The following is a 21,281-nucleotide window of genomic DNA, read 5'->3' as shown; positions in this document are numbered from 1 at the left end:
TAAGTGGAAGGAATTATAAGATATTGCAATCTATTTTCACATAAGATGTCGGAGACAGCACACCAGGTGAAGTTGCTATTTGGGCTTTATTCGTACAGTAGTACACACGATTACATTTACGGCTAATGCAACATTTTAGGCCCTGATACTGTGCCCTTTATCAAGCTTAATCTTGGATTGTGGTGGACATAATGGACACACCATGTCCGCCATAATCCAGGCTTAAGCTTGATAAAAAAACACTGTATCGGGGCCGAAACGTAGCATTAGCCGTAAATGTAATCGTGTGTACTACTGTACGAATAAAGCCCAAATAGCAACTTCACCTGGTGTGCTGTGTCCGACATCTTTTGTGAAAATTGTATACAAGACTCCTTGGGTGGGAGGAATTGATAGGAGACGTGCATCCACAAAAGCCTTATATACTAGTGCTGTGGCCACCCTTGATTGGAAGATTTTGCAATCTGTGCTGTGTATAAGGACAATGTGTCTCTGTAATTTCTCTTGTGTCTCCATGTAGATCTCCATATAACTCCCATCATAACTGGACACTGATTTTCCACCGTTTACAATACACATTTTCTACACTTCTTGTATTCCATTTCTTTCTCTGAATAAGACCCAGTAAGAGGGAGGAAATTCTTACAATGGGAATAACTCTTTCCTGGAGGTTCAGTGATGGCAGCGGTGACTGGTGATTGTCCGCACAGTAGTGTGTAAGTGATTGTACACGCAGTGTCCATACATGTGGTAGTACATACCTGTAACTGTGCCGGGAACACGGACAATCACCGATCCTGACTGCCATCACTGGACCGCTCCAAAGCATCAATAATAGGAGAAAAGAAGGGGAATCTTTAATTGGTGTCTGATTTGTCAATACGTTATTTTCCCTGTAGACACTTTTATTTCAAGCACCTCTATAGATATCTGTACATAGTAATATAATAAAGGTCTCTATACAGAAAGCAGTCAGTACAGTATATAGTAAATATCACCCCAAAGTCATCTATTACACACACACTTAGAAATGTCATAAAGCCGCCCAGAATGTCTTTTGAAGGTTTTTTCGTGCCCTTATGACTTGAATAAATCCATCATTAGGAACATGAGCGACTGGAGGACAATTTGCTACTATTTAAACTTCATTTAGATTTCATCATATTCCAGGCACTAGACCAATCTGATATAAAATGTGTATAAAATGCCAGACAGAAACAATGTCAATCAGAAAACAGATTCTACTGATTTTACCATAAGAAATATGTGTCAAAGCCTCACTTCTCCACCTGGGTCAATGTGCCAGTCTCTAGGGGCTGTTGGGATCCATGTACCAATCTGTAACTCCTCATCTCCCACATTGAATTAAATAAAATGGTAGAGAATACTGAAATATTACTTTATTATAAATGCATTACCAGATTCCTCATTATTTATAATGGTAGTGTCATGGTGTGGCTCACTGTGACACGGGTTGCCATGTTTCCTCACATTGGTTGCTCTCGCATACTGGCTACAATGGATGCCGTGTAGGCTGGTTGCCATAGGCAACAGGTATTTTTACGGCGGCCTGTGTGTATATACTGTTCTCCTTGTATTTTCTTTCTCCTCTCCCTGTTGTCTGGTTCTTGGGAGGTTAATGTCTTGGTCTGGCTGTGGTTACTAGGTGCTATACTGTATATTCCTGTTAGCTGTGGACCCGGAGGTCAGTCTGTCTCCAGCTCTGCTGGGTGCAGGAACTATGCACCCGACCTGGGGTTCTTCTATCTGTCCTGTCTGTGTGGTCACCTACTGAGACATAAAAGGTCACCTTGTCCAGTTCCATGTGTTTTGTGCAGCTCTGCCTGTTCTCCCATGAACTAACTCCGAATGGGGAACAGGCATCTGCTAGTCTGGTTCTTTGCCTTTGTGCAGAGGCCTCCTGGGTTCTCCAGAGACCACCATGCATCCGTTCCATATGGGGTGCAGGCATTTGTCTTGTTTTCTGGTTCCTACTATGACTTGTCTAAACAGTGTCCTGAGTTTGTTTGGGTTCCTGTTTGTGTGCCTGGCTTGCAGTCCGTCCTGTGTCTGTCTGGTATGCTGGTGATTGCACCAACATCTGTCTCTGCTTCTAAGTGGCCAATTGTACCTGGACTATCCTGGAAGTGCGACCAGTGAGCCCTTGGCTAAGTTCGTCCCCACCATCAGAGGCTCTGTGAAAAACAGGGATCAGCGAGTTTCCACCCTCTGGGTTTGTCCCAAAGTCAAACCAGTGCACTTGGGTCCAGTGATATGACCTGACACTCTACCCTTACCCTGGTCCAGCTTACTGTCATGTCCTGATCTCTGTTATTAAAGTTTTCATTATGGACCTTGTCTGTCTGCTTGCTTTGGTGTGTTATGCCTGATAGATGTTCTAGGGGTCCGTATGACCCTCACTAGAACATGACAGGCAGTCTGTGTGCCGCCGTCCTCTCTGCACTTCTCTCATCTCTTCATGAGTAGTGTTGAGCGGCATGTCCCATATTCGAATTCGCGAAATTTCGCGAATATTTGAAAGAATATTCGTAAAATATTCGCGAATATTCGAATTTGTTATTATTTCGCATATGCGATAATTCAAATTTTCACATCGCATAATACATATGGCCGATTGTCGTGGGGGTCGTCAAGGCCTTACAAAAAAAAATTGGGCGGACCCACAACGAAATGCAAATTGTTAAAAAATGGTCAGACCTGAAAAGGAGGCACCCGGACTGGGTCAAAGAGCTCAGTGAGAGAGTCTGCCCTTGTACTTTTTTTTTTTATCACCCGTTACAAATTATTACTTATTTTTACCTGTTGTGAAACATAGCAAATCATCCCTTTACCTCATATATCTCTATCTCGCTGTGAGTGTATATATATATATATATATATATATATTTATCCACACAGTGCGGTAGTGATGTATGATGTAACCGGCTGATTTTGTACTTTGCACACACACACACACACATAATAATAAATATATGTGTGTGTGTGTGTGTGTGTATATCTAGATAAACAGCAATCATCAATCTGTATTAGGGCTGTTTCACACGAGCAGATGCCGTGCGTGACATCCGCTACGTGAATGACAGCCAAGACCTGATTCACAAGTGCTCAATTTCATAATTTATTTTTCTGAACTGACTTGAGGACCCATTCATCTCTAAGGGGGCCGCACGATGTGCGTCCCGTCTCCAGAAAAGCGGACCCGCACTTCTGGGTCGACATTTCAGTTCTTAAAAAAAAAAGAACGAATATATTTTTGCACTAAATATAACTTCGTCTTTTATGATTTCTGATTAGATATTCATCATTGTTGTAATAAGTACCCTAGACAGGTACATATCAGCTCAGCTGGCCAATGTCCGATTGATCAGACCCCACACACAATCGCAATACAATCCGATCTTATAACATGAACATTAAATATAATATTTACACCTTCTAACAAATACTTTTTGCTGTATTTCTGATGATATTTATTAATAATCCTTGTATTATTGTCCTCAATTGAGGCCAAGAATAGTCATATTATATTATTGACATTGACGTGCGGTCTTCAAAATGCGTCACGCACATTGCCGGTGTCCTTTTTTTTTTGTGTGGGTGGATATGAAAAAGACATTACGGACGTTTAAATTGAGCCTAAATCCAAATGTTGTGTGATTTCAGGGCTTCCAGCGCCAACGGTCCGCTGCCGTCTAACCACGGCGGATTTGGATGTAGTGGAGGTCTCCACAGAGGAGGATGAGCAGGCGGGCCCCTCCCACAGTCCTCGAGGTGCCACCAATCCACCTGATGTGGGGATTGTTGTGGAGGTGTCTGACGAGCCCGGACCCTCTCAAGGGCCAAAAACATCTGGCCCAGCTCCTGCTGAGGAGGAGATCACCACCCCAGCTCCTGAAGAAGAGGATGAGGCGTTGGTTACCACCCCGCACCAGGAGTTTAAGTTTACAATCGCCATATGCATATATCATGTTTATATAATTTATTAACAGAAATATAATTCAATAACAGTTTGGTTTTGCAGTCACTCTTTGAGGCCTACATAGTGTCAGCGACAAATAAATAACCCCATTTCAGAAACCACACACCCTCTATTTAATCCAAATTTATCCTATAAAGTCTGTTAACGATTTAATTGTCCAACGGTAATCTATTAAAATGTTAAAAAAATTTAAATAATTTGAACAAATTATAAATTACGAACTATTTTATTTGAAAACATTGTAGTGTTTAAATCATAAAAAAATCTTAAACGTATTACAAACAATATGTATATTTACAAACAGTTGTGCACAAAACCCTTAACTTTGGTCGCACAGCAGGCTTCAGACTGCAAGGAGCACAATATGGCTTTAGGCTAAAGGTTTTAAATTAATGGTAATTGGGAGCTATGTCGCATGTTAAGAGAAGACACCCTTATGTGACCCTAGAGTTGAAAACAAAACAAAGTTATTCAATTAGGCAAACTACACCCCTCAATGAATATGCTAAGCAATTAGATCAATCCGCAATCTTACATAATGAGCCAACGATTGTCTTCTAGAAAAAAACTTTCAAATTGACAAAAAAAATAATGAATTTACACACATTTTTTTTATTAAATAAGTGGTTACAGGACTAAATGCACCCCACATTTAGTTCCACTTTTAACATATAATTCACCTGAACACCACCACATATGTTAATTTATTTAATTGGCTGTAGAGTTGTAACAGCCAATGTCAGCACTTGCAGGGGAACAAAACACTGGTGTCCCATGCTTCACCTCTAAGGCAACAGGTGCTGTCGTACAGTCTTTTTTAGCATTTGTCACCTCCACATGACACCTACTTACCCCCCCCCCCCCTTTAGCTACGTAGCAGCAATGCTTATGTCTTTGAAATATGTCCAATAGGAGAGATCTAGACAGCAGGTGTTTGACAAATACCTGAAAAGGCCTTATTTTATATAATTGGCTAGCTGCTCTGGACTAGTAGATCAGCTATTAGACCACGGTTAATGAGCCATTTTGTCCCCAGGGCAAATATTTTATATTTGGCACAAAAATAGTACGGAGCAATTTTGAAAGTCATGAAACACTGCACCCTACAAATATATAGCAGGTGATGAAGATCATAAAAGTAACAATAATAATGGGACAACAAAAACCACAGTAATATCAAACAACAGACATGCACAATAACTCTTTAATCTACATAAACTAATATTATATAACACAAAAAATTGAATTTAAAACTTACTAAAATGTCACTAAATAATCTAATATATAACTACATTTATTATGGTATACTTTAAAAATGACACTCAAATTATCTGCACTTAACTACATACTACACAAAATTCAATAAATGACTTATTGTTAATTGATATATTTATCTCTTGTGTTTTCATAACAGTAATCAAGAAAATTTCTGCAAAAATTGCTCTAATGCAAAAGAGGCATGGGAAAATCAGGCAATTAAGAGCCCTCATTCAAAAATCCCAAAGAATGCTGCAGGGATTTGAATGCCAATATGGGGAGGACCTGAAGGAGCTCGCAAGCCTGCAGGAAGAACTGCAAAAGTTCCCTTAATTTTATTCTAATTTTTTGTTATTAAAAAAGTTTTCTTAAGTTATATTGATTCCATACTTTTTTTTTCTATAAGGTTATGTTTTTGTATAATTTTAACTGCAGACTTATCAGTAAAGGAGCCTTTAGTCCACGTTGAAAGTCAGCAGGGTTCGGACAGACAACAGCAGTAGGTACATCTTAATAGTGTAGTATAAGGCCTACACATAAATACGTTTTTTCATGACAGCAGCAGCAGGTAGTGTTGTATTATGAGTCATATACATAACAAATCAACTTGATCAAGACAGCAGCAGCAGCAGCAGGTAGAGCTATAGTATTCTGAGGGCTACAAGTCACCTTTAAATGTACAGCAGCAGGAGCAGCAGGTATTTATAGTGTTTTATTATGAGGTATATACATAACAAATCAACTTGATCAGGACAGCAGCAGCAGTTATAGCTAACGTTATATTCTGAGGCATACAAGTCAGCTTCATCTGGACAGCAGCCGTTGGTAAAGTTAACATTGTAGGTTGATTTGTAAATTGAAAAATCAACTTTATCAGGACAGCTGATGGTGTTGTATAAGGACTTCACATAGCTACAAAGGACAAACAACTAGCTTGACATAACTCTGTATGATCATGACAGACAGCATCTGCAGCTGGTAGATATTAACGGTCGAGTATAATCTCATCCTAACTCAGCAGGACATGCTGCAGCGGGTAATGTGTATTCTCAAAAGGCTGAATGCTAACTCGCCATGATCAGAACAGACAGCAGCAGAATCCACAGTAGCTAGATATTAACAGTGGATTATACGGCCTACACATAACTCTCAATGATCAGGACAATAGAAGAAGTCAATGCTAACGGTGGAGTATAATGACTACACAGAATTCTGAAGTATCAGGCCAAGATCAGCATGCAGTAGGTAAGTTAAAGTAGTATTCTAATTACTACACAAAGTTTGGCATAACTAAGCAGTACTAGAGAGTGTCAAGTTATTATATTTCAGCAGACAAAAATTTTTAACAGATGGGGATGTGGAAGACCGATTATAAAAGTATAAAAAAACAGATTGAACCCCCAAGTACAGCATGTGTATTCATCGCTTACATATACAATGTTGTCCTAATAAAATAAACTATCTAGATCAAAAAATTATAACAGTTCAATATTATTATATTTTATTGAAAAGGCCAATATAACATTGTACAATAAATCATTTATCAAAAAAAAAAAAGACCGTTGCCCATCTTGGCTCGTATGATGAAAAGTGGGGTTGCAGCGAGTTGTCAGAACTATTGGGTATGAATAAAGTCCATAATTATAAGGCCTATATAAGAGCATGGACATGAGCCTAAGGGACAACCATTTTTGTCTTATTTTAAAAGGCAGAGTGAATTTTTTTTTACTCTGAAATTGCTAACCTAAGGTTTACGATATGTACCAAAGTGTTTACCTAAGTCTGTTTTTGTGAGAAGGAGATGTCCCAAGGTCTAATGAAATGTAATTGCCTAGATAAGACAATGTATTTGAGTTCTGATGATTTTTAGTGAATAGAAAGACTAATCTTTATTTGTGGTTTTATATGAATCAATGTATGAGTAGATTGATTTTATATTATCAATTTTAATAGGTGTGCTGAATATATAGTATATATATAAGAGTATGGTCCTTATAGCTATATTCAGTATTAAGAGTAGAAACGAGGTACATATTCCTCTGTCATTTTTAGAATCTCTCTCAGTGTAACACACAACTTAATTATTTCTTTCCTTGAGGTTTTCTTGAATGGAGAAATGTGGACACAGGTGATCATGAACAAACCCTGTCGCTTCCAAGAACAATGAATTGAGATAGCCCTGTGTATCTTGATTTAATTAGGTCTGGTCAAAAGATTTAAGGATAAACCAGGTGGTTGACGAAGTAAAAAAGCCATTGTCTATTCAATATCTTCTCAATGTTTTGTCTGAAACCATAGATAACATTTATTGCTAGTATATTAGATAAGAGAAATAAGTGAGTGGTTCGATTTTTGTATGGAATACTAGTGCCATCTAGTGTTAGGGTAAAATACTAGAGGGAGGTTATATTGATTATAAAGTGAGGTCACTAGTTAAGGATAAAACTTGGCCAAGCCCTTTCTAAGATAGGATAAAAAGATGGTATGGGCTGACAGAAAGGATCGATCTCTAGAGCTCCCTAGCTCTCTCTCTGAACATCATCAAAAGACCAGATCCAGCCCTGACCACCTTTTCAGTAATTGGAGGCAGCCATCTTAGAACCATTGAAACTGATTTCTGCTAGCTGACATTTTGGTATAGTATAACCTTACCTATATTTTATAGGATAATTAATTAATATAATACATATCTATATATATATATATATATATATATATATATATATCTATACATATATATTCAATTAACCATACTTTGTGTATAGTATCTGTTTTGGAATAAGATTGGGGTGTACCTGCAGCATCATCCTGAAAATTAATCCAATACAGGGATATTGAAAATATACTAGTGAAAGCACGGTATTATCTCCAAGGAACTGAATTCAGTTCTAGACCAGTATGGTTGATAATATATATATATTTATATAGATAAAAGATAAACCAGATTTGGGTTTAAACAAACATTTGTCGGCTGAGAGAAATCAAGTACTAAATTGATTTTAAATATAATTGAGGGGCATTATTATAAGAAGGCATAGACTGTCAATCGGAGACAGCATAAATATTCCGACAGAGTCAGTTTAAAGATCTTCAGGAACCAGAAGCCATAATTGTTGCTCCTACCAGAGAGCTGATCAATCAGATTTACCTAGATGCTTGGAAATTTGCATACGGAACTGTCGTTTGTCCAGTTGTAATCTATGGAGGAACACAAACGTCTAATTCACTGCGCCAGATATTTCAAGGCTGCAACATCCTTTGTGCGACACCTGGGAGGTTACTGGATGTTATTAACAAGGAGAAGATTGGGTTGAGCCAAGTGAAATACCTTGTTCTGTATGAAGCTGATCGTATGCTGGACATGGGTTTTATGGAAGATGTAAGAAAATTGTTGTCAAGTCAAGGAATGCCAAAAGGAGAAGAAAGGCAAACTTTAATGTTCAGTGCCACGTTCCCTACGCCCATACAAAATCTTGCTAGAGAGATTTTGAAGCCAGATTATCTGTTCGTGGTTGTCGGACCAGTTGGTGGCGCGTGCATGTCGAACAGCAGATAATTGAAGTGGAAGAGTATTGAAAGAGGGCTATGTCACGGATGATCCGCAAGAATATTGAACCGTGCTCCCAATATGATCAATATTACTCTCCCTTATTGTAGTGTCCCACTAGGTAGGGGTGGGCACTACACAAGGGTCAATTGGTGTGCGCGTTACTCCTGCTCACAAGGAACAGAAATGTTATATTTAATTGTGCATTTAATGTATGTTCTAATGTGTTTTTTATATGCAATGTTCCCCTGTATGATGCAATAGCAGACCTAGTTGGGTGTAGTTAGACATCCCAGACACTAGAGGGAGGTAGGGAGCCCCTAGTAATAAATGTCCAGGCCCAGACAGGGAGAGTGTGTGCAGAGTCAGGAGTCTGAGAAGACAGAGGTTAGAAAGCCTCCTCCTGACATGCAGCTTGATAGCCCCGGCTGCTAGCTATGACCAGGAGGCTAGTGAGGAGACCTAGCCTGCCTGAAGCCAAGGGAGCCTTAGTTAGCTCTGAAGTCACCCCAGTAGCAGGACAGAACCTCCTGGGAGAAACCCACAGTCCTTCAACAGACAAGTAAGGAAATCCCAGGGAAAGATAAGTAACCCTGATGGGCAGATGCATTAGAAAATAAAGCAAGAATCTAATACCTGAGGAAGATATATTTTACCAAGGATTTAAGCCACCATTTAGGCATCCGGGCCTTGGGATAGAAAGCCAGACAGGAGTTCTAGAAAGAACAGTGTACACTATTTCTGAGGAAAGGTACAACCTGTTTCTGAGTGCATTGTGAATTTACCCTCTGCGTATAACCAAGACCTAGAATCTGTTACAGTTTCGTGACGTATTGTGGCCGCGGCGGTCGCAGTTCGTCACAGGCTAAACTGCTGGAACTTTTACAACTCATAGGCCATGAGCGCACAATGGTTTTTGTGAAAACCAAAAAGATGGCGGATTTAATTGCAACATTTCTTTGTCAAGAAAAAATCCCCTGCACGAGCATTCACGGGGACAGAGAGCAAAGAGAGCGGGAGAAAGCTCTGGGCGACTTCCGCTCTGGACAGTGTCCTGTGATTGTTGCCACAGTCTGTTGCTGCCAGAGGATTAGATATCGAGAACGTCCTTCATGTGATAAATTTTGACATCCCTGGCGATGTTGACGAATATGTTCACAGGATCGGCCGAACCGGACGCTGCGGCAACACTGGAAAAGCCATTTCTTTTTTAATAAGATTGGTGATGACGAGCAAAAAATTGTCCGTGGACTAGTGAAAGTTTTAACCGATGCTCACCAGGAGGTACCTTGTGCCGGCATACATACATAATTCCTCTGGGTAGCCATCTTATATGCTTCTGGCATATGTAAAAAAACAGTGAACTCTCATCTTCCTGAAGCCTGAAGCCTGGGTCACCTATGATATAGATGGACACTTTTATTACCACTACTCTGTGATGCCGGCTATAAAAGGTCATAAATGCCATACCAGGCCCAGCTCATCCCGTCCTTTAAGATATACCCCGGTCACGTGAGGTCTCTGTGTGTGCGCAGACTCCGTCACAGACCACTAGGTCACAGCTGTGGGATCCGGAGCAATCCGATCCTTAGTTCGTGACAGTACCTGCTTGGCTTGAAGAGATGGCGTTCAGTGCCCATGGCATGCCAACCTTTAGTTCACAGCCAAGCAAATTTGCTTCAGTGGATAGCAGGAAGAGAGGTGACTTCCAGGAGGACAACGGTTACAGCAATGCTGGCATTTCAGAACCTGCAGCGCGGGCGGCAGCGGAGGAGGACGAAGATTGGGGCTAGTCGGACGTGGTTAAGCAGATGAGGCATTCTTACAGATTCAGTTTTACATGAAACAATATGTTGTATGTTTGTAAAAATGAGAATTTTGTTTATCGCACTCCAGTATTTAAGGTAGTAATTTGCCGTTAGGAAATTTACTTATTTTGGTTCATTGTAAATGGCTGCTCTGAAAACTTTAGAGCACTAAATTAAAGTTTTCTTTACTTTGAAAAAAAAAAGACCGTAATTTATAATAGAAAATTATTGTTTAACGCACATTAATTAACCTTTGTGTAAACACACTATTACCTTTCAAATGTATTATTGAACAAAACTTTAGATTACAAAATACAAATCTACATTCAAAATGTATAATAAATATATATAGAGTATCAACCAAATTTTAACAAAAAATAAATTTATACTTTTGAAAAAGTATCTTTATATTAAAAAAAGTATTAAATTATCCATACTGTGATCCAAATTTCAACCTCAATAATACAATATTGCATAGTAAAATTGTCTTCAGTTATATTAGTTCCATTATTTAAAAAAAATTGAAACATCAAATGTGTCTGAAAAAAAAAAAAAAAAAAAACAATTGATGAGTCAGCAAAGAAATAACTAGCATGATTCTGATATAGTGTCCGTTTGTTAAACTGGACATGTTGGAGCATAGCTTCCTCAAAAAAGACATCAACATGTGATGCAATGAGTAGAATCACTCACAAAATGGTGACATGGCTTCAAGATTATTATTCTGTCAGCAGTTAATTTTGAAAGATTAAAGTCTATTATTATATTAAACTAGCATGTGAAAATAATCATTATATAATTGTCAAGAAGTAAGATTACATTTAAATGTATATATCTATATATACATGTGGCAATAACGCTCCATTACCAAAACCGGATTACCACACGGATGAGTATAACGCCAGTAACACCCAACCATGTAGAGAGGTCAACACGGAAGCCAGGCATCCTTTCCAGGACAACCGACAACACCATGTTAGAACCTAAGTCCGTATTAAAATAATAAATAAAACAAAAAACTTTCATTAGGTTTATCAATCAGTCTTGTACAATGTTAAGTGCACAAAACCTTTTGAAAATGGAAGGCCACATGCGGTCCCCACCTTGCTAAAGTAAGAACCACAACATGGACGCCAACAACCCAATTAAAGCAAAATTACAATTTTTAAAATAAAATAAAACAAAATAAATTATTTTGGTGAATGAAGCGTAAAACCGCATGAATGTATTAAACGAAAACTTTTTTATTCTATCTATATTCCAATCAAATTCTTGACAATATACGATGAATAGTGCACATTCGCAAATATTAAACATGAACACCATTTTATGAAAATAATAATACTCAATACTTGTCATATTACAAGGGCTAATAAGTGGTCCATGCTGGTTCTCCTTTGCATGATCTTGAAAAAAAAAATTCCACAGTTAGATTTTAATAATTTAGTATATTTCAGACACATTACTTGGCAGCATTAGGCGAGACAGTAGCAGTAAAATAGTAACGCAACAGTAGAAGTTATACAAATCAAAGGGCCAAGCAATTAAGGATAACTACTGAAACTACCATTAAAACTGAAAAATCTGTTATCTAAAGGCCACACATAGCTAAACTAAACTCTGCAGGAACAGGGCAGACAAAAGCAGGTAAATGTAAACACCATAGTAAAAGGTCTACACCAAGTTCGCCTAACCCTGCAGAATAGGCAGCATCATAATTTAATGTTAAAATTGGAGAATAAAGAGTAATTAGAAATACATGTTCAGGACAGACAGATGCAGCATCAACTAGATGGAATTTTGAAATGGTTGAGCATAAGGTCTACACATAACTTGGCACAACTCAGTAGGAAATGCATAATCAACATTTAAATATAACGATGTAGTGTAAGGACTAAACAAAAATCAGCCTGATCAGCAAATTCAATAGCAGCATCAACAGGATGGAAGATGGAAAATGTCTAGTAAAAGGCCTAAACATAGCTCCGAATAACATATCAGGACAGTCAGCAGCACGTTCAAAGTTGGCAGCAGCAATGAGTACTGCTGAATGGGAAACCAACAGGCCATGGGAAGCCCATAAATTAAATATGACATGTCAGTCAGCAGCACGTTCAAATTTGGCAGCAGCAATTTGTAATGCCGAATGGCAAACCAACAGGCCATGGGAAGCCCATAAATGAAATATGACATGTCAGTCAGCAGCACGTTCAAAGTTGGCAGCAGCAATGTGTACTGCTGAATGGGAAACCAACAGGCCATGGTAAGCCCATAACTTAAAAAAAATGCAACTCTGACAGCAGCAGGTATTCAGTGTGCTGAGGAAATTTGATGACATGCATGATAATTAAAAAATTTGGCATTCTAGAATGATTATTTTGATTATATTAAGATTTTGCTTCATAAATAAAAATTTATAATATATAAATAAGTAAATATATAAATAAATATTTAAAATTTTTTAAAAAAACAACGTAGTTTTGGAGGGAGAGACAAGGAGAGGGATGGACAAGGGACCCTTCAACGGCCTGAACCGACAGCGGGGGCCAAGAAGTCACTGCCGATCCAGGACTCGTTCATTTTAATGAATGTAAGTCTGTCCACTGAGTCTGTGGACAGACGGGTCCGCTTGTCCGTGACCACCCCACCTGCCGCGCTAAATGTCCGCTCAGACAGTATGCTGGAGGGGGGGCAAGATAGTAACTCCAGCTCATACTGAGCAAGCTCGCGGCAGATGTCCAGCCTGGCAACCCAGTACTCCATGGGGTCGTCGGTGCTCATGCTGTCGGAAGCACCAACGGACCCCATGTAGTCTGCCACCATGCGGGCCAGCCGCTGGTGGTGACTGCTGCTGCTGCTACTGGGTCGCGCAGACTGGTAGAACGACCGCATCTCACCCATAAGGTAACCTGCTCGGCTGGTGCTGCTGGGGCCAGCCACCTGCTGGGTGAGATGGGCGGGGAGAACTAGAGCGTGAGGCCGAGGGTTGGCCTGCTCCAGACGCTTGATCAGACAGGCCCGCAGTTGATCCATACGGGCCTGTCTACGGCTGGCTGGGATGAACTGCTCCAGTTTCCCCTTGCAGCGAGGGTCTAAAAGGGTGGCCAACCAATAATCTTCCCTCTCCTTTATTCTCTTGATCCGGGGGTCCCTCCGGAGGCATCGCAGCATGTGGGCAGCCATAGGGAAGAGACTGTTCATGGCTGCCCAGGACCATGACTTCTTGGTCCTCCTGCTGCTGTTGCTGCTGCTCCCGTTCGGAGCTGCCCCACCCCCGGACTAACGGTGCCCCCAACACCGTCTCTCCCTCCTGACCAGGCCCAGACTGCTGGATGTCTACAAATTCTTCCTCCTCCTCGTCGTCTTGGGCCTGGTCTTGTTGGAGCATTGCTGCCTCCTCTTGCTCCAACAAGGCACTCTCCCCAGCCTCGAGCAGGCGATCTAGTGTCCTGTCCAGCAGGAACACTAAGGGGAGCACGTCGTTGAGGCCGACATGCTCCCCGCTGACCATCTTGGTCGCCTGCTCGAATGGGGCCAACACGTGGCAGACCCACTCCGCATTAGTGATGTATGGGAGTGGTTGTGCTGGCCCTGGAGTGCCTTGGTCCAGCAGGTATTCCCTCACCGCCCTTCGCTGCTCCCACAACCTCTCCAGCATGTGGAGGGTGGCGTTCCACCGCGTCACACTGTCCACAATCAGCCTGTGAGGTGGCAGGCTGTTGTCCTGCTGTAGTTTGGACAGGGACGCGGCAGCAGTTGGGGAGCGTCTAAAGTGGCTGGCAATCCTCCGTACCCATGGCACAATGTCACTCAACCCTTCGTATGTTCGGAGGAATTTCTGCACAACTAGGTTGAGGACATGTGCCATGCAGGGCACGTGTGTCAGACTGCCAGTTTGGAGGGCGGCGAGGAGGTTGCTGCCATTGTCACAGACAACCATACCTGCCTGGAGCCTTCGGGGTGTCAGCCACTTCTGGACCTGATCCTGTAGTGCGGCCAGAACGTCAGGTCCAGTGTGACTCCGTTCCCCTAAGCTCACAAGCTGGAGCACGGCCTGGCAGCGGACGTGCACCACACTTGCGTAGCTACGGGGACGCTTGCTGGGGGGCTCAGCAGCGGTGGATACAGTGGCTTGTGGGGGGAGAGCAGCAGTTCTCCCCTGGACACCCCGGGGCGGCACCACAAACTCAGATGCCGCCGTTCCCTCCCCGGCGCCTCGGAGGGAAACCCAATGGGCAGTAAAACTGATATAGCGTCCCTGCCCATGCCTGCTGGTCCAAGCATCCATTGTCAGATGCACCCTGTCACTGACAGCATGATCCAGCGACAGGGATACCTTCTGCACAATGTGCTGGTGTAGGGCAGGGACGCCAGTCCTGGCAAAGAAATGGCGGCTGGGGACACGCCATCTGGGTTGTGCCTGCTCCAACATCTGCCGGAATGGATTGCTGTCCACAAGATTGAAGGGCAGCAGATGTTGGGCGATAACCCTTGCCAGGAGCCCATTGAGTGAACGCACTTGTCGGTCCCCGGGGGCATAGGGCACGGTGCGTTCGAAAAGGTCAGCAACCGTGGGCTGGCGCCGGACGGCAGTGGAGGACATAGAGGAGGGTGCGGTGGAGGCAGAGGTCTGGCTGCCGGTACCAGTACCTCTAGGAGAGGGAGCGGGGGAGTGGGAACGCCTTGTTGGAAGTGGTTGGGGTGGCTGCAGAACAGTGGCAGGAGCTGCTGTCCTCTGCACACTGCTGGTGGCGCCACTGCTATGACCACCCCGCATCTGTTCCCACTCCCGCCAGTGGTTGACTCGTAAGTGCTGGGTGAGGGCAGTGGTACCCAGCCAAGCCGCAGACCTCCCTCTCCTCACCCTGGCATGGCACAGATTACAAATGCCAATTGTGGCATTATCTACTGCCAGGGTGAAGTAAGCCCAAACAGGCGACTTACGTACCACCCTCCTGTCAGATGGGGCGGTGCTGACTTGCGCCTGCTCGGGCTCGATGCGTACAGGTGGATCTGGCTGCTGCTGCCTCCTCCTACTGCCATTACCAGTGGAGCCCCTGACGCTGGGCTCACTGGCAACCTGTCGCACCATTTGCCTCTGGTGCCTACCTTCCTCCTCATCAGTGCTGCTGATTCCTGACAAGGGAGGTGGCACCCATTCTCTGTCACCCTCCTCTTCGTCCCCAGTCCCAGTGGTGGACTGAGGGGAACAGCAGAAGTGGGGCCCCTGACCTGGCTCCTCTGTCCCCTCGCTGACGCCTGGGTCTGACTAGGTGTAGGGTTTCGCTGGCTGAAACAGCCCGCACCTGTTGGAAGGGATGTCACTGGGGTACATACAGGTGGTACCCCCTCCATCTCCTCCTCCATCCCTTCCATAAGGTCCTGACCCTCAGGACTGAAGTGCAAATCAGCCTCCTGCATTACCTCCCCAAGGTGTCCCTCTCACTGTCCCTGTCAAACAGGAGCAGGGACGATTCTTGGGGGCTGGGGGTTGGTCCTACAGGAGACGAAGTGCAGCTGCTGCTCGGAGCCGGGGCAGAGGACTCTGTGGCACTGGCTTGTGCCACAAGAGACACAACTTCCTCGGCATCCTGAGAGGAAATTCTCCTGCTGCCAGTGGCAAAAAAATCACGAATAAGGCGGACGCCCCTGACACCTGTGTCCGCACCTCGGTGGGTAGAGGAGCGGCCCCGTGCTGGCAGCTGTCCAGCACTGGGACCAACTACTCTCCTACCCCTGCTGCTCGATCGTGAAGACCTCATTATTATTTTTTATTTATTTATACAAAAATTAAATTATATGATTTGATTTAGGGAAAAAGTTTATTGGGATGGGGACTGTCGCACAATAAAGAAAACCAAATTTATATATGGTAAATCAACGTAAATATATATTTTATTTTAAACTAACAAAGGACGTAGACACTGACAATACACCGAATAACCAGTAAAAGAAAAAAAAGAAAACTAATAAACTTTTTTTGTCTTTTTTTTTTTTTTTAACTAACAAAGGACGTAGACACTGACACGGCACAAACTAAACAGTAATAAACGAAAACTAATAAACTTATTTTTTTTTTATTACAAACACTATACTAAACTAGAAAACAAAAAAAACAACTAAAGCCTACACTATAACTAACCTACACCCTTCACTAGAAACTATCAGCTAACTAATCTATTCACTAACCTAAATAAATTATTATATTTCTCCTAACTATGCCCTACACTGCACCCTGCACTAGAAACTATCAGCTAATCTATTCACTAACCTAAATAAATGATTATTTTTCTCCTAACTCTGTACCCTAATCTTTATCCTATCAGCTACACTATTACCTAACCTAAATAAATGATTATTTTTCTCTAACTAGGCCCTACACTGCACCCTGCACTAGAAACTATTGGCTACACTAATCTATATAAATGATTATTTTTCTCCTAACTCTGTACCCTAGTCTTTAACCTATCAGCTACACTAACCTACCCTATCTAAAACTATCAGATTAATTTGATTTACAATTTGCTTTTAAAAAAGCAAAGCACTGCACAGTTCCAAGATCCTCTCTCAATCACCACCACATGAAACTGCACAAAATGGCTGCCGTGACAAAATCTTATATAGTAATGGGGTGGGCAACTTTCTGATTGGTTGCTAGGGATGTTGCTAACCTGTTGGACTCCTTCTCATTGGCCCACAATCTAAAATGAGGGAGGGATTAGTGTCCTCACGAAGTGCCGATATTCGCATGTGCGCTAATAAAATCGCCTTACGAAGATTCGCAACTCAATTCAATCACTAATGTAAGAATGCAAAGCCCTTTGCCTCTGTTCTGGGACAAGTGCCGATATTCGCACGTGCGCTAATATAATCGCCTTACAAAGATTCGCGCCTCAATCACTTTCTTGGCAATGTGAGTAAGATCTGAGCTTTTGGACTTTTGGTAATCAATCGAGACACAGTGGGGGGTGATGACAGTAGTTGACAGAGTACAGATCAATGTAATCTGTAAGGTGGAAAGTAAAATAAAAAATATGAATATTCGTAAATCAAATTTTACGAAGTTCTAAGTATTCGCGAATATGGTGCTATACTATATGAATGCACAGGCCTTTGCCTTCTCTGTTCTGGGGACAAGTGTAGATATTCGCATGTGCGCTAATAAAATCGCCTCACGAAGATTCGCAACTGAATTCAATCACTAATGTATGAATGCAAAGCCCGTTGCCTCTGTTCTGGGACAAGTGTAGATATTCGCATGTGCGCTAATAAAATCGCCTTACGAAGATTCGCAACTCAATTCAATCACTAATGTAAGAATGCAAAGCCCTTTGCCTCTGTTCTGGGACAAGTGCCGATATTCGCACGTGCGCTAATATAATCGCCTTACAAAGATTCGCGCCTCAATCACTTTCTTGGCAATGTGAGTAAGATCTGAGCTTTTGGACTTTTGGTAATCAATCGAGACACAGTGGGGGGTGATGACAGTAGTTGACAGAGTACAGATCAATGTAATCTGTAAGGTGGAAAGTAAAATAAAAAATATGAATATTCGTAAATCAAATTTTACGAAGTTCTAAGTATTCGCGAATATGGTGCTATACTATATGAATGCACAGGCCTTTGCCTTCTCTGTTCTGGGGACAAGTGTAGATATTCGCATGTGCGCTAATAAAATCGCCTCACGAAGATTCGCAACTGAATTCAATCACTAATGTATGAATGCAAAGCCCGTTGCCTCTGTTCTGGGACAAGTGTAGATATTCGCATGTGCGCTAATAAAGTCGCCTTACGAAGATTCGCACCTCAATCACTTTCTAGGCAATGTGAGACTTTTGGGAATCAATCGAGATACAGTGGGGGGTGATGACAGTAGTTGACAGAGTACAGATCAATGTAATCTGTAAGGTGGAAAGTAAAATAAAAAATACGAATATTCGTAAATCGAATTTTACGAAGTTCTAAGTATTCGCGAATATGGTGCTATACTATATGAATGCACAGGCCTTTGCCTCTCTGTTCTGCGGACAAGTGTAGATATTCGCATTTGCGTTAATAAAATCGCCTTAGGAAGATTCTCAACTCAATTCAATCACTAAAGTATGAATGCAAAGCCCTTTGCCTCTGTTCTGGGACAAGTGCCGATATTTGCATGTGCGCTAATAAAATCGCCTTACGAAGATTTGCACCTCAATCACTTTCTAGGCAATGTGAGTAAGATCTGAGCTTTTGGACCTTTGGGAAACAATCAATTATATGTGTACTGTAATTTTGTGAAAAAAAAAAAAAAAAAAGAATATTCGTTTTTACGAATATATAGCACTATATTCGAAATATTCGCGAAATCGCGAAGTTGCGATATTCGTGAAAAAAAATCGCTTTTAGAATATTCGTGCTCAACACTATTCATGAGCTCCGTTATTACAGAGTCTCAGCTAAGATCTCACCAGTTGTATGGAGGATGGTGATCATTGACAATAGAGCAGAGAGGAGGCTGAGGCAGGTCTGTAGATCCCTGTTCTGAGATAACTAGAGATGAGCGAATTTCATAATTCGTTCACACTTCGTTTGGTGGTGAAAAGTGAAATGCATTATGGATTCCGTTACCACAGACCATAACGTAATTCTATGACGGAATGCATTTGGAGGCATTCAGCTATTAATTCTGTCATAATAGAAGACTATGGACCGCAAAATTGATCCGTCCTGTTTCCGTTATGTAGAGGAGTCCTGTCGTCATAGAACTGCGTTATAGTCTGTGGTAACGGAATCCATAATGCAATTCACCTTTTACCACTAAACGAAGTGTGAATAAATTTCATAAGCTAAAATTCCCTCGTCTCTAGAAATAACCCATCCTGCTCTGTGATTTGGACCGGTTTTCTTTGTACTTGTAGGATTGTGGCCATTTTATTTCAGACTGATGATTGCCCTGTAAATAAGACAAGCCATTATAAATAACAAAATGTTTGATAAATTTATAGAAAAGTGATATTTTTGTATAATAATGTTATTCCCACAGTGGGACAAATAAAAAAAAAATAGAGAAAATTTTTTTTTTTAATTACTGTGTGCTGTCCGTATCCGCAATTCCAGAGCGCGCCCCCAATCTTCCGGTCCGTGGATCCATAAAAAAATAGAACATGTCCTATTCTTGTCTGCAATTGTGGACAAGAATAAGCAGTTCTATGGGGGTGCCAGCCGGGTGCATTGCGGATCCGCAATACACTACGGACGTGTTGATGAACCCTTAATATGACTTTAGTGATCAATGTCAATGATGCTCTTGTGTGTGTCAAACAGAATTTGGTGACAGATTTATTTTATTTAATACATTTCATGTCTTATTAGCAGTTAATATTTAGAACATTGGGATATTTTTATCTGCATGCTAATTACATTTTATATTTTAACTGTTTGTGTGTAATTAGGAAAAAGAGAACCTTTTATCTTATAACATTTTTCTTTCTCCAGGTGAAGACTGGATAAAAGGCTCCCAAGGTCATCTAATTCTATCTCCATCTATATAGAAATAGAAGGTAATCAATCCAAAATAACCAATAATAGCACTGGACATAATCTGGGTGAGATGTCTTCAAATTTTGAATATGGGAAAGATTTTGAAAATAATGCTAATCTTTCTGTGCACAAAGAAATTCTGAAAGATGAAAGGTCATGTTCTGAAAGAGAGAAAACTTTTAATGTGATATCAAGTGTTGCTGAAAATAAGAGAAATAACTCATGAGAGAAGCCATATTCACATTCAGAATGTGGGAACTGTTTTTGTCGGAAATCGCATCTTGCTGATCATCAGAAAACTCACACAGGAGAGAAGCCATTTTTATGTACGGAATGTGGGAAATGTTATAGTGATAAATCAAGTCTTGTGCAACATCAGAGAATTCACACAGGGGAGCGGCCATTTCCATGTCCGGAATGTGGGAAATGTTTTAGTACGAAATCAATTCTTGTAAAACATCAGAAAATTCACAGCGGGGAGAAGCCATTTGCATGTCCTGAATGTGAGAAATGTTTTAATCGAAAACCACATCTTGATATACATCTGAGAACTCACACAGGAGAGAAGCCATATTCATGTCCTGAATGTGAGAAATGTTTTAATCAAAAACCACTTCTTGATACACATCTGAGAACTCACACAGGAGAGAAGCCATATTCATGTCCTGAATGTGAGAAATGTTTTACTCAAAAACCAAGTCTTATTAAACATCAAATAATTCACACTGGAGAGAAGCCATTTCCATGTCCTGAATGCAGGATGTCATTTAAATGTAAAGATCAGTTTGAGATTCATCTGAAAATTCACACAGGAGAGAAGCCATTTTCATGTTCTGAATGTGAGAAGTGTTTTAGTCAGAAATCAAATCTTGTGCAACATCAGAGAATTCACACAGGAGAGAAGGGATTTTCATGTTCTGAATGTGAGAAGTGTTTTAGTAAGAAATCAAATCTTGTGCAACATCAGAGAAATCACACAGGAGAGAAGCCATTTTCATGTCCAGAATGTGAGAAGTGTTTTAGTATGAAATCACATCTTGTTCGACATCAGAAAACTCACAAAGGAGAGAAGCCATTTTCATGCTCAGAATGTGGGGAGTGGATTGGTGAGAAATCAAGTTTTGTGAGACACCTGAGAATTCACACAGGA

The 21,281-nt window shown here is 41.3% G+C and overlaps 1 pseudogene; it reads left to right on the top strand.

The window, feature by feature from the left end:
• Positions 1–2,691: 2,691 nt before the first annotated feature.
• LOC122931753 lies at positions 2,692–10,597 on the top strand (annotated as a pseudogene).
• Positions 10,598–21,281: the final 10,684 nt, after the last annotated feature.

The sequence above is a fragment of the Bufo gargarizans genome, chromosome 3, assembly GCF_014858855.1.
Source record: "Bufo gargarizans isolate SCDJY-AF-19 chromosome 3, ASM1485885v1, whole genome shotgun sequence".
Classification (NCBI taxonomy): Eukaryota; Metazoa; Chordata; class Amphibia; order Anura; family Bufonidae; genus Bufo; species Bufo gargarizans.
The sequence above is the reverse complement of the archived record's forward strand: the minus strand, read 5'-3'. Positions and strand labels throughout refer to the sequence as shown.